This window comes from Arvicanthis niloticus, chromosome 16, assembly GCF_011762505.2.
Source record: "Arvicanthis niloticus isolate mArvNil1 chromosome 16, mArvNil1.pat.X, whole genome shotgun sequence".
Classification (NCBI taxonomy): Eukaryota; Metazoa; Chordata; class Mammalia; order Rodentia; family Muridae; genus Arvicanthis; species Arvicanthis niloticus.
This window is the reverse complement of record NC_047673.1, coordinates 64,698,217-64,712,450: the sequence shown is the minus strand read 5'-3', so window position 1 is coordinate 64,712,450 and position 14,234 is coordinate 64,698,217. Positions and strand designations below refer to the sequence as shown.

At 35.8% G+C, this 14,234-nt stretch overlaps 1 protein-coding gene across 1 annotated transcript in view; it reads right to left on the bottom strand.

Moving 5' to 3' along the window:
- Fmn2 (formin 2) overlaps positions 1-14,234 on the bottom strand; it is a 343,084-nt gene that overhangs the window by 34,330 nt on the left and 294,520 nt on the right. The window lies entirely within an intron of this gene.

The window sequence follows — 14,234 nt, the reverse complement described above, 5'->3', positions numbered from 1 at the left end:
TGGGCAAAATTCCACTTCCAATGAATCACAGTAAATCTGATCTCTCTCTCTCTCTCTCTCTCTCTCTCTCTCTCTCTCTCTCTCTCTCTCTCTCCCCTACACTTCAGTTTTCTATAAAAAAACCCATTTCTATTTACTTTATATTTTAATTGCATCTTCCCCTTTCTCCTTTCCTCTCAGTTGTTCCCTCTCATTTCCCCTCCCCCAAGTCCCCTTCCTTTTTTCTCAGACAAGGGGAGGCCACCCATGGGTATCAACCAGCCTTGGCATATCACGTTGCAGTAGGATTAGGTGCATCTCCTACTGCAAGGCTGCCCAGTTAGGAAAAAGGGATCCAAAGGTAGACAACAGAGTCCGAGAGAGCCCTTGCTTCTGCTGTTAGGGGTCTCACATGAAGACCGAGCTGAACAACTATTACATATGTTTTGGGGGCCTAGGTCCACCTTAAGCACCAAACACATAACACTGCCAGTTTTTGTCAGTCTCTTTAGAGATGGGATGTTTCTCGTTTAACATAACAGAACATATCATCTGCTTTCTCATCTTGGTAGTTGAGAGATTGGGAAACTTACTGAGTCAGCAAGGTGCTTGCTGGGCTAGCATGCCAGCATCTATGTAGACCGGCTGTGTCTTTTCTGTGATAGCTCAAAAAGAAAATAACCGTATGATGGAGAACCTCCTAGCAAGTGCAAAGCCTTAGGCTTTATCACCAACATAACTAACAACAAAACAAACAAAACAAAACTTTATAGCCAGGTCTATTTACACCCTTGAATTTACAACATAGTTATCTCTGAGCAACAAGATGCTTAGGAATAGCAGTATTTGGTTTCTAGGAAGAGGAGGCAATACTGATTTGATTGTATGTGTGGCTCTCGGGAACCACACTCCTCCCGTGTTAGCCTATTAGGGAGATGAATCATCATAGCCCTCAAATGCTGTGAGGTGAAGATGTGAAATGTATATGTATGTGAGAGTTCAGGTAATCTCAGCCAACATGATAGCATGGAAATGTACCTACAAATACATACTCAGAGAGTATAAATGGGGTGAGACAAATCTGCTTCTTCTTAAAGCCAATGATATATACATAGACATACTTGGAGAAAGAGCTGCTCACCTCTCCACCATCACTGGGGTATTAGTGATATACTAGGCTTATGTCTCAAATTCTTTGACCACTCATTTATCCTTGTGTTACAGAGGAGCCCAGTCTGTGAGGCTGGAATAGGTCATCCACCCACTCAGCTATCTTTCAGGATTTTGAAAGTTTTATCACAAAGGAAGTTGGTATAATGGTAAGGACATATAATTTAGGGTGAGAAGATGTGGAAAGCTGGAGTCCAACTCTAACTACATGAGGAAACCACTTAAGGCCATTCGTACATTTTTCATTGGCAACAGAGAGATTATAAACAATTATGTCATATCATGAGGGAAAATCTCCCACTTTGGAAGTTCAAATGTGTCTGTACAGCATTTTCACATAAATTCATATCATATTTTACTTGACTTTATCTTACATGTTATGTATTTATATTACATATTAAATATAAATATGTATAGCTTATAACATTTTTCTCTAAATTAAAACTACTTCTATTAGGATTTACTTTTTTATTTATAAATGTTTGTTGTGTGTATGTGTTTGTGTGTGTGTATATTTTATATACAAATGTTCATGTGTAAATGTTAGTGTATATGGTTATATTTGCTTGTAGAGACTATACCCATAGGTGGAGACCAAAGTTCAATGATTTTAGTATTTTATGCTACAACTTTCCCCTGTGTCTTCTGAGGCAGTCTCTCACTGAACCTGAGGCAGAGCATCTAGCAAGCCCTAGTGGCCTGCATACCTCTATACTCCTGCTGTCCACAAAGTGCCAGATAGATGGGGTCATACCTATCTTTTACATGAATCATGGGGATCTGAAATTACTGATATTTTCTGTTATAACATACAAAACATGATTGTTTAATTATGGAGAACACGCCATTTAACATTTTATTATTTGTCACTCCTCAACATGGAAGTACTAAATTAGTGTGCCTTTGAAATGTAAAATATGATAATGTTTAAATTTCAAAATTACTGTTTTTAAGTTTCTAACATGGGTTTCATGAAAAAAAAATCATTCAAAATGAGTTTTAAGTTGGAATTAGAACATAATTTACACACACACACACACACGCACACACACCATCCAAACACAAAATTGGAAATCATAATATACAAGTGAAAGATAAGGTTAAAAATATGCCCGAGCAGAGCATTGTGAGAGAGGAGATCTCTAAAATTATCATTGACTTCATTTTCTGTTTGCCATGCACTGCTGAGCATGGGGCCTCCCTTAAGTGCTGTTTGCATAACCAGTGAGACTACATTGGAGAAAATTAAGTTCCCATTTGGGAACATTTGTCAACTGTAGGTAGCTTCTGGGTTAGGGACGGGAGCTTGTCTCCATTTTCCCCCTCAATGCTGAAATGCCACCTGGTTTGGACCTCTGCAGATCCCTGTGCATTGTGCCATCATCTTTGTGAGTTCATATGTGTCCTTCCTGCTGTGCATGCTGCCACACTTCCAAGAGTCCACATATGTATGTGTGCCAGTCCCTTGTGTTTTGAAGGCACTGTTCCCTTGCTGTTCCTTATCTCCCCTGACTTTGTTTGTTTGTTTGTTTTTGAGACATGGTTTCTTTGGGTAGCCTTAGATATCCCAGAACTCTCTCTGTAGACCAGGTTGGACTTGAACTCATAGATCTGCCTGCATCTGTCTCCTGAGTGCTAGGATTAATGGGTGTGCCAACACCACCCTCTGACTGCTATAATTTTTCTGCTTCTTCTTCTGTATAGTTCCCTGAGCTCTGATGGGATGATTTTATGACTGAGTGTTCCATGGTCTGCTACTCTTTGCTAGCTGTCCAGTTGTGAGTCTCTGTACTAGTTCCCATCTCCTGCAGGAGCACACATCTTTAAGGCTGCTTGAATGAGAAATACATCATATTTGTGATTGATGTGAGAAAACCCAGCCCTATGTGGGTAATGTTATTCCAGGCCAGGCTGGTGGTCCAGGGTGCTATAAGAAAGGAGGCTGAGCAAGCCATGAGGTGTAAGCCAATATACAGCACTCCTCCATGGCCTCTGCATCAACTCCTGCCTCCAGGTTCCTGTATTGGCTGCCTCTGATGATAAACTTAAGAAAAGGTAAGCAAAATAAACACATTCCTTCTCAAAGTGCTTTCGGTCACAGAGTTTCATCAAAGCAATAGTACTCCTAAACAAGAATAAAGATTTTAAGGACGATCTGTATGATTATCATCTGTAAATGTTTGACATTTCCTGGGCAAGGTCGTCTTGAGTAGAAATAGTTCAAGAAGCCCTGGTATAGACTGGTAAAACTAGAAAGTTATCTTGGCATGTCTTCCCACTGAAAGTTCAGTAAAACTGTCTTCATACAAAAGTAAACAGGAGAAGATGGCTGTAATGAAAAGGAGATGCTATTCAAACATGTGGCATAGTGGAGCCAGCCTTATCCACATGGTATCAGAATCAGTGAACTTCAAGACAAACAGTACACAATATGTCACCACGATAAAACTTCAAGTCATCAGTAACCAACACACATACTCATACATTTTGTGTGTGTATATATATGTGTGTGTGTGTGTGTGTGTGTGTGTACCTAGTAAAGAAACTTGAAAATATGTGAAACAACAAACTAAAATATATGCAATACTTCCAAACATCCCATATTAAAACTTAGCAGAACTAAAAGAAAAGCCAGCCAAATAATGAATTAGATATTTGAACAATTTTTGGTCAAGAATTGATAGAATTACACATACACAAACACACAAAGGTACAGCATGTTTAAATAAAATCATTAATAAGTAGACCTAATTGGCAGCTGAAATTGCAGTCAATAATAAAATTTACAAGAGCACACAAACCAACCAACAACACAGATAATATGCTGAGGCTAAGCCTTAGTAAACCTCATAAGGATTGCAATCATTAAGAGCAGTACCCAATCGTAATAAATTAGGAAAAACTGAAAACAGCATATATAGGAAATCTATTATGTCAAAATTAACAAAAGCCATTATAAAGAATAGCCCATGTCAAAACATAAAATTAAGGCAACTGGAGAGTAATTTAAAAGTAAATAAGATGATATTGAAATGGATGAGATGCAGGTAACATAATATACAAAAATTCACTGCTTAAAAATGCACAGATTACAGAAGAAAGGTAGAAATGGAGCCTTCCATATCCAGGAGCTGCAGAAAAACAAATAAAACTCAGTGGTATTTTCAAAAGCATTGCTTAAAAAAAACCACAAAACAAAGAATAACTAAACCTTAAAAAATTGTCAGAATTTACTTTACTGAAAAAAAATAAAATTAATAAATCTCTTTAAAATTAATTTTAAAAACAGATAAGATATAAATTTCTTCTAGTAATCAAAACTCAACCACTATTGTCAATTATGTAAAATTAAATGATAAAGTATTATAAGTGATCTTATAACTATAGACTAGATGCTAAAGACAAAATAAAACTTCTTTAAAAATTAAAAACTAAAACTGACAAATGTAGAAATTATAAATAACTCTACATCTAAGAAATTAAACTTAGTTTTAGTGAATATAATTTTTAACAAAGAGGTAATATTTTTATAAACTTTTATTTAAAATCATTACCATCTTACAAATACTTCTGGTGAAGCTACTTCACAGAGAAGGGGTTACTAAACACTTAGTGAATAAAATCAATTTTATATAAACACTTTTAAAAAAACAAAGAGTGAAGATACACTTGAGAGCACATTTGTGAGACCAGAATTATCCTGATTTTAATAATAAAAACCAAAACATATCATAAAACAGAAAACATATTTGTACATCTATTCTTTGTAAATATACAGGAAATCATCCTTGCTAAGACACTACCCAATATGACATAGTACTTTCTAAAATGCATAACTTTAGAAGTTGCCATGGCAAATCAGAGCTTTTCTCAATAAAACAAAATACTGTTAACATTTGAAAAGCAACCAGTGTGCTTTTCTACATTAATAGAGTAAATAAAAAACTATAGCATAACTTCAAAAAGTAATTTGAAAAAAATCCAATGCGAATTTTAAAATGTTTATGAATTAGACATCAAAAAATAAACATTTATTCATAAGAACACACTTGAAGAAATCACCAGGCAAATCACCAGAGAAAATATTGTCAATCCATGCAACTTTCTAAAGATTCTTGGAACCTGTAGAGAACTTGCACCAATCATACATAAACAAAAATTGAAACTTATACAGAATATTTGAACAAATGGTAAGCCCATAACCATATATCCAACATCCTATTTCTTCAAGGAAGTGTAAATTTAGACAACAAAAGAGTGATGCTTCCAAAGTGTAGAGCCCTGCTAATGAAATCACAGACAATGGCAGAAGTTGACAATAATCGAAATACAGTATGTCGCTTTTGAAAGTATAAACTGATAAATATCTTTGAAGACAATTGAGGGTTTAGAAAGCTAAATGCAGGCTCTTAGATGATCCCTCCCCCAACATAACCTCATCCCAAAGATGAATGAAAATGTCCACAAAAAGATATTCACAACAACCCCAAACTAGAAACCACAATATCTATCAACAGGAGAATGGATAAAGTGCTATCTATGAGTATGATAGAGTATTGCTTAGTAATATAAAAGACTCTAGTAATATGTTCTTTTCATTGCACCTCACAAACACATGTAGAAGAAACTAAAATAAAAATTATATATGTCATATGATCCCACTTGTATAAGATTGAGTATATGCAAAGTTAACCTAAGATTGGCAGAAATCAGTACATTGATCCTCTCTCATGGAATAAGTTGAGGACACTGAACTGATCTTCAAGGCAGGTGTTAGTGGTAGTCATGAAAAGTATTTTACTGTGTATCTACGACTAGTTTGAACCCAAGGATCCTCTTGCTTCTGTCTCTAGTACTGAGATTACTAGAGTGTGTCACCATGCCTAATAAACTCTTTAGAATATGTATTGGTAATCATTTCCTGAAGAGACCATTCACGTTCTATTCCATATGATGTACAAATTATGTCTGATTTAAAAGAAAGTATTTAAAAATGAAATACAAGAAAATGTTGAGCTGGGTATGATGTTTATTTCTTTAATCCTGGCATTTAGAAGAGCCGAGGCAGGAGAATTATGTTACTGTAATATTTTAAAACTGCAGCACCCAATCTGTATTGTAATATGGGGCCGCCATCTTCCCAACTAGGCAAGACCTGAGGCCATGAGTGACCTCATGTTCTTGCTGCTGCTCTGCTCAGGCCACCAAGCACTGGCCCTGCCACCCACGAGATGGCAGTGTGGGAGATGGCTCTGCCAATCTGCCATGCTGTCTCCAAAATGCTTGGCTGAGCACAGACCATCTGCCATCCATGTAGTACCCGGTAGAAAGAGACTCTAATGTTTAAAGATTATCTAATAGCTTTATATATTTGGTAATGCTCAAATAACATGATGCCCACACAATTAGAAGGGTAATCCAATTAACTAACCTAGATATAAGTTGTTACCTAGGACTGCTCTTGATACATGCATGGCTCTCCATGACTCTTACATCTCTCCTCCCTTAGCTCCTCCTCTTCCTCCTCCTTCCTCTCCTCACTCCGCCTACCTCTTATACAGCCCAATCGCTGAGCTTTATACAAATGTAGTGGGATGGTATCCCACTACAGAATTGTAAGTTTTAGGTGTGTCTGGTTTATATAGTGAATTCTAGGCCAGTCTGTGTTAAAAAGTGAGACTCTGTCTCAAAATCAAAGGCTGAAAAGGTACGTTTTTTTCTAATTTAAGAATGAAAAATAGAAAAATAATTTAAATACGTGCAAGCAGTTTTTTTCTCTCTATAGTAGATTCTTTGTGTTGGTCAAACAAAAATGGAAATAATAGGGAATAGATATTAATACAAAAGAAAAGACAGTGTTGGAAAAAAAGAATAAGTCCATGAAAGAAAGAAGAACTAAGGCTTGTTTCTGGGCTAATCTATTAAAAGATGAAAGCAAGCTGAAAGAAAACCATGGCTTTGCAGATCAATAAGAACCTGCCAGGAATATACGCCCATGAACCAGATGAAAACAGTTGCCTGGGACATGTGGAAGCATATTTATAAAACAACATAGCTGTAAAAATGAATTTGAAATAGGAAAGACTCAGTGAAGAGGAAGCAAAAGAAGTTAGTGAAGAACATGAAATTTAAACTTAACATACAAAGACTAGACTAGACGTAATACAATGGTTAATAATATGACATACAATGCCGATGGGAAATGAAATACAAAGAATATTTTAAAAATCAGACAAGTGAAAGGAAAAATAGAAAAAGTTAAAAGTACAGAAGTCACATGAACGATATCCCTTTAAAACCCAAATCCCTAACAAGCAGAGCGTAGACTAATGGTCACTGAAAGTAGGAGAAGGAGCTACACAAAGTGGACATAGCTGGGAAAATGAGAACTAAATTAAAGTTAGATACAAGTAATAAGTTCATGTGTGATAGAAGCACTTTAGCTAATATGTATATTTAAAACAGCTAAATGACATTCTCATCACAAAAAATTAAGTGTCAGTGGAGAGCTTTATGCCAATTATTTTCTAATATTATCATTATGCAGTATCTATAAATATAGAGAAACATCTGATTATACCTGATAAATATGAAGTTGTGTGTCAATTAAAACAAACCTTAAGAAGGTAAAAGCTTGCAGAGAAGACAACAGAAGTAATGAAGAGAACAAATATTAAAAATGAGACTCAGTAAGACTCAGAAAGATGGTTCAGTACATCGCACACACACTCGGCCACTTGCACACAGAAAATCCAAGGCCTGAGTTCAATCCTCAGAAACCATATATAAGTGGAGGGAGAAAACTGATTCTGAAAGGTTGTGCTCTGACCTGCCCCCATCCTGAATGCACATTCACACACACACACACACACACACACACACACACACACACACACACACACACACTGGTGACAAATAAATATAAAAACATGACTTAAAAGGACTTGGTCAGTGAAACACATCATTTAAGGCAGCAAACACAGAAAGTATGAGGCCAAGCATTATATACCCACACAACTACAAAGAGCACAGGAAAACTCTTTCAAGTATGGAAGACTTCAAAGAATATTAGTTCATGAGAAATTTGCAGGAATAGGGCTCCACACCAACAAAATGGCAGACAAGATACTACCTTCTGGCAATAATGGTAAGAACTCAGACCTGGACTGCAAGTGTTGGCAGGAGTCACCCACACACATGAACAATTTTGTCCACATAATAGTATAGAAACTAACAGTGTAGTGAATTCATTGAGAAATTAGTAGGAAAGATTAGACGATCTTCAAAGACCCTTGAAAAACTCAGATTTGTGACTGGAGAAATGGTTTAGTTGAGTTTGGGGAGGAATATACAAGATGTTCTGGAGTCTTTTACAAAAGAAAAGCCAAGGAAAGTCCTATTGGTGAGCTCACATTTTCCTCTGAGGTGACCATTCCTGCTGTTTCCTGTGGTGAGACTCTCCAGTGAGATCTTATACATGAGTAAAAACAGTACCTACCAAGATCTGGCTCACACCAACCAGGTTTAAATATGTGAGCTCATGGTGAGCTAAGGAATCTTGCCTTTCTTTATGGATCATAGCACTTAGCACACTATATCCAAAGAGGGTAAGGTTTTCTTTAAACAAAAAAAGTGTTTCACTTAATGACTAGGAGAAACGGACCAAAGTCCTGTGTTTTATAAATTATAAAGAGTTAACATATGTTAACACCAGGATTCAAGTCCTAGAAGTGTCACAAGAACAAATGGCATGCTTCTTCTTCCTAGAAGTTAGCACATCACTCATGAATGATCTCACTAAAAAGTATTTCAAGCATGTTCAGACATTACAGGCACCTAGAATAACCTGCTAATCTGTAGGGAATACAGAACAAAGTAAACTACACACCTTTGATACAGAATACGGAAATTTCACACTAAGGAGAAAATGCAGAATAAGTGATCTTTTCCCTTTAACAATTAAGATTTAAAGGGAAAGTCTAGGAATCCTATTTTAGGAATTTTCAATTATCACAATCTTTCTGATAAAGTGGTAGGTCATCTTGATGTCAAAGTGAGACATATGATGTCACAATGAATCATTATATTGTTATACTGGTATACTGTAACGGCACACTTAAGCATTGTGTCGTCACTATATTTTGGTGGTACAATAGGGCCAATGTCATAATGATGCAAAGTCAAAATCAAAACACAACATTGTGATGGAAAATTGGAGTATTGAAATAATATAACACTGTGATGTCACAATTGAGCATTTGACTTCATTGCAGAAAATTACCATGTCACAGTGTGTCATTATGATGTCACAATTCACATTGTGATGGTACTATGTATTATTATTATATTTATTTTTATGATGTCATCACAGAACACTTTGGTCTCACCATGAAAAACTATGATGTTGTAATTGGCTACAGACATGTCACCAAGGCTTAATGTGATGTCATATTGGGGCATTTATACAATAGAGATGCTACAATAGAATACTGTGATGTCACAAAGTACTGTTTTGGAGCTACAATTGAACACTGTAATATCACAATGGGAGTACTGTGATTATAAAGTGGGACACTGTAAAGATACTGTGAAGTATTGTGATGTCACAACATGACACTGTGATGACACAGCGATTGCTGCATTGTCACTTGGGAAAATTTTTTTATGTCCCAGTGGAGCATTGTGATGTTACCGTGGAGAACTGTAATGTCACAATGAAGTACTGTAGTGACACAGTATTACTGTGACATCATACTGCAGGATTTCATGGCACCAGGGATTATAGTGATGACATATGCATGACTAGATAGCATTGAGTTATCACAATTTTTCTCTGTAAAGTCACAAGTTTTCATACCAATGAAATTGTGCTTTTACATCATTTTCTTTAAAAGGGGGGGGGTGAGTGAGTGGGTCAGTATATAGTATAGACAAATGCAAACTGACTATGGATTGATAGTTGTTTAAATGATCTGTGAGGTATAAAGAAGATGGTTACATTGTTCTGTTTACCTTTGCATATCTTTCCATAACAAAATAATATTTTTAAAATTTGCAACCACATATACAGACACAAAGCACAAAACTATCATGACTATAAGCATATTTTTAAATTGCAGGAGAAGCTCTTTTAATTAAAAAAACAAGGTACTTATTGTGTGGGGAACATGGCCTTTTTTATAGACAAGTCTATCTAAAAACACTATAACAATATTCTTGGTTGTGCACTCTTTTCTCTGAGTTCCTTTTTTTGCAATAAACCTTGTATTAATGTTTATCAAAGTCTTTTATCAAACTCCAACTCTGCTTCACAAAGGGGACAGTCTATAATATGGTCAAGATATTTAATATATATATTTGGTGTTAATTCTACTTTAAACATCCAGTGAAAATTATCAACAAGCTTTTCTGGTTCTGTCTTTTTAAAGACAGTACTATACTCTAACACTGCTTTGATCCCATAGGTTGCTATGGTTTCAGTTGTTAATGTCATCTGAGATTAATCTTGGTAAGCTATATGTATCTGAAAATACATCTATTACCTAGATTTTAGTTTACTGGAATCTATGTTTTGGCGATTTTCTGAGTTTTATTACTGTTTATGTGTAGAATCTCCCTTTTTCATATCTCACCTTATTAATTTGAGTTTTCTCTCCTACTCTTGGTTTACCTAGATATGGATTTATCAATCTTTGTCATCTTGTAAAAGGGTCAACATTTTATTTTGTTAAAACTTTGTGTAACGTTCTTCAATCTCCATTTCATTAGTTAATTGCCTTGACTTAATTCTTTCTACCTATAGTCTTTTGGGGATTTTTTTTTCTTCTATGTTTCTTGGGGGTATTATTGGGTTATTTAAGATTTCTTAGATTAATCTGAAATTTTATTACACAATGGTTAGGGAGAAGAGAAGAGACTAAATATATTCAAAATATATTCATAGCTACAATGTTTGCTGGTAGAGTCACCTTTGCTACACCCTAGAGATTGCTCTTTTATTTCTTCATTTGATTTCAATATTCTTTAATATTTAATTTAAAATTTAATTCTCCCTGATTTCTTTAGTGACCAATGGCTCATTTAACAATGTATTGCTTATAGTATCATAAACAGACTGCTATTGACAATAGACACATATAAACCATAGAATAGAATTTCCATGGAATAGAAAAGAGGATTCAGAAGCAAACTAGGAGAGTTACATTTATCTAACTTTTGAGAAAATGTGAAAACCATACACTGGCAAAGGGACAGCCTTTCAACATCATGCTGGAGAAACTTCATATTCATATGAAAAAAATGAAGCTAGAACCATATCTGTCACCATGTATAGAAATCAATTTAAAAGGAAAAGTCTTAATGTAAGATCTGAAACCATTTAAGGAATATATAAGGAAATCAATTTAAGATTTAGGCATAGTTCACAGAGTATGAAGAAATCGAGTTGGCAATGGCCAAGTAGCTTCTTCCCTGCTGACCAGCTTTATTAATACTGAAAGATGATATAGATGACTAGCAACATTGACTTGTTTGACTGTGTTTGATACACCCTCTACAAGAATAAACACACGACCAGTATCATATATCTGGTCAAGAAACCATGACTGGCAGCTCACATAGCACAGGGATGAAACTACTATTATCATTTTGTTAAGGAGACGTATTATCGACTGATATCTGAATTCTCTCTTTATAGCCACAGACTATTATATTATATAGACTATTATTATATTCTTAGGCCTCATCAGAGAGTTTTTCTTTGTGTGTGTAGTGGACATTGATAAACACAGAAAATAGCACCTGATCAAAGGAATTAGTGCATCTGCAGAGTGCTCAGGCAAAAACAAGATGCTCATATCATATCCCCTTCTCATAAGCTTCAGGAAGCATCTGGGAAGAGGTATTAGACAGGTTATAAGAGCCAAAGGCCATGGAGGACTGGAAGGAAGCTGTTTCTGGACATGGCAGGAATGATACACTAGTGAACTTACAGCAGCACATTTGTCTGCACAGGGCCAGCCAGTAAACATATCAGCATAGAGGAAAAGGGGTTCACAAGGCCCTGCAGCTAGCTGAGGAGCTATTGACTATTGATGGCTTGATACAAGTGTCCTTTTTCCTTTAAGGGTGTGACCACTCTCTTGTGGATGAGCCCACTCACACGAATATATGAGCAGCACACTTTGAACTTGGTGGGTTATAATAAACAGCAGCAACAAAACCAAAGAAGGCATGAGGTTCAGAGGAGCTAGGGAGGTTGGGAGTCAATCTGGGAAGTGTTAGGGAGAGGAATGGGGGAATGAATATAATCAAAATATATTGCATGCACATGTAAAGTTATTAAAGGGGTAATTTTAAAATGCAGGCATAAAAATAACTTTCTGAAAAAGAATCTGATAACTTAGAAGACAATCAAATATTTTGACAAATTGTGCTACATGGTATTAAAAGCCTCTGCCTATCAAAAAAAACCCAGCAATGTTAAGAGGGTTAATTATAGAATTAATTCTGACAAAGGGTTAATAAGAATATATAAAGCATTTTAAATAGTAAACACCAGAAAATCCAGTAGTCTAGTCAATAAGTGAGCAAATGCTACGAACAAAAGTTTTTCAAACATGAAGTAGGCATGGCATATGAATACCCACAAAAGAGTTCAACATTTTTAACCATCAGGGGAATGCAGATTGTAGCTGTACTGAAATTCCATCCCATTTTAGACAAAATGGCTACTACTAAAACAAAGGAACAAAAACCAAAAGCAAGGAGAAATGCTGGTGAAGGATTAGGGCATGAAGACCGGGACACACTGCTGGCTGGCAGGAATGTATGCTAATGACGTCACTATGAAAAGGAAGAAGAGCATTCCTCACAAAACTTCCATATGATCCAGCTATGGCACACAAAGGAATATACCCAAGAAGTAATGACTTAGCATATTACAGAGACACCTGTTAAATCATATTGTAATACTATTCATAATATCTATGATGTGGAATAAGCTCATATATCATTAGGACATAAAGAAAATGTGATATGTAAACACACTGAAACTTTTTCTTTAGGACATAAAGAAAATGTGATATGTAAACACATTAAACTGAGGATCCTCACATTACATAAAATATCAAAATTCAGAAAAACACATTTTATTATTCTTTTTTCTCCATAGAACATAGGGGTCATGTGTATGTGCACAAATGCATAAATGCATACACACACAAACAGGTGAAGGACAGACAGACAGACACACACACACACAGACACACACACACACACAGACACACACACACACACACACACACACACACACAAAGAGAGAGGGGGGTGGTCAAAGCGGGATTGTTGGAGGAAGAAGAGTGTTCCTGGGATGAGAAGAAGAAACAGAGGGCAATGGATAGTAAATATAGTTAATGTATATGATATACATGATAAAATTTCATTGAAACCCTTTCACTGTATATCCTAATATGCACTAATTGAAAGCTTTAAATGCTTTTGAGTGTAATCTATAAACAACCTTGGCTCCTATACCTAAAACGATCTCACATCTCAAATTAATTTTACAGTCTTCTCATGTGTTTTGAGGCAATTCTCTGCCTGGGAACTATACGGATGGAAAAATTCTCCTCAAACTTTGTTTGCATTACAACCCAGAAGTGCTAGTAATTACCCTAAAATAGCATGCCCTACCTAACTTAAGATTTCTACAGAGATCAATGTTCTTTGAAAATGAAACACTTTCAATATTGTCAGTTGTTATGACCATCAATTATTTCCCATCTGTAACCATGATTCATTCCCAATGGTGTATTAGATATAAAACGTTGAATGGGAGCCTAGTGGTTTTGGTGGTCTCTAGTCTGTTACCATCCCCAGAGGGGTGCCATTGCTTTCATGTAACTCAGATCAATGCAAGTCAAAACTATAACCAAGCTTTGTGAATGGCAGGGCAAAGATAAAGAAAAATATCTTTATTCCACGACTTCCCTTAGCAAAACTTGCTACCCACTTGGTTAGTAAGGCATGGTTTTCTGGGATGCCACACATACATTGGTTGCCTAGACATGAACTGCTCTCTCTAT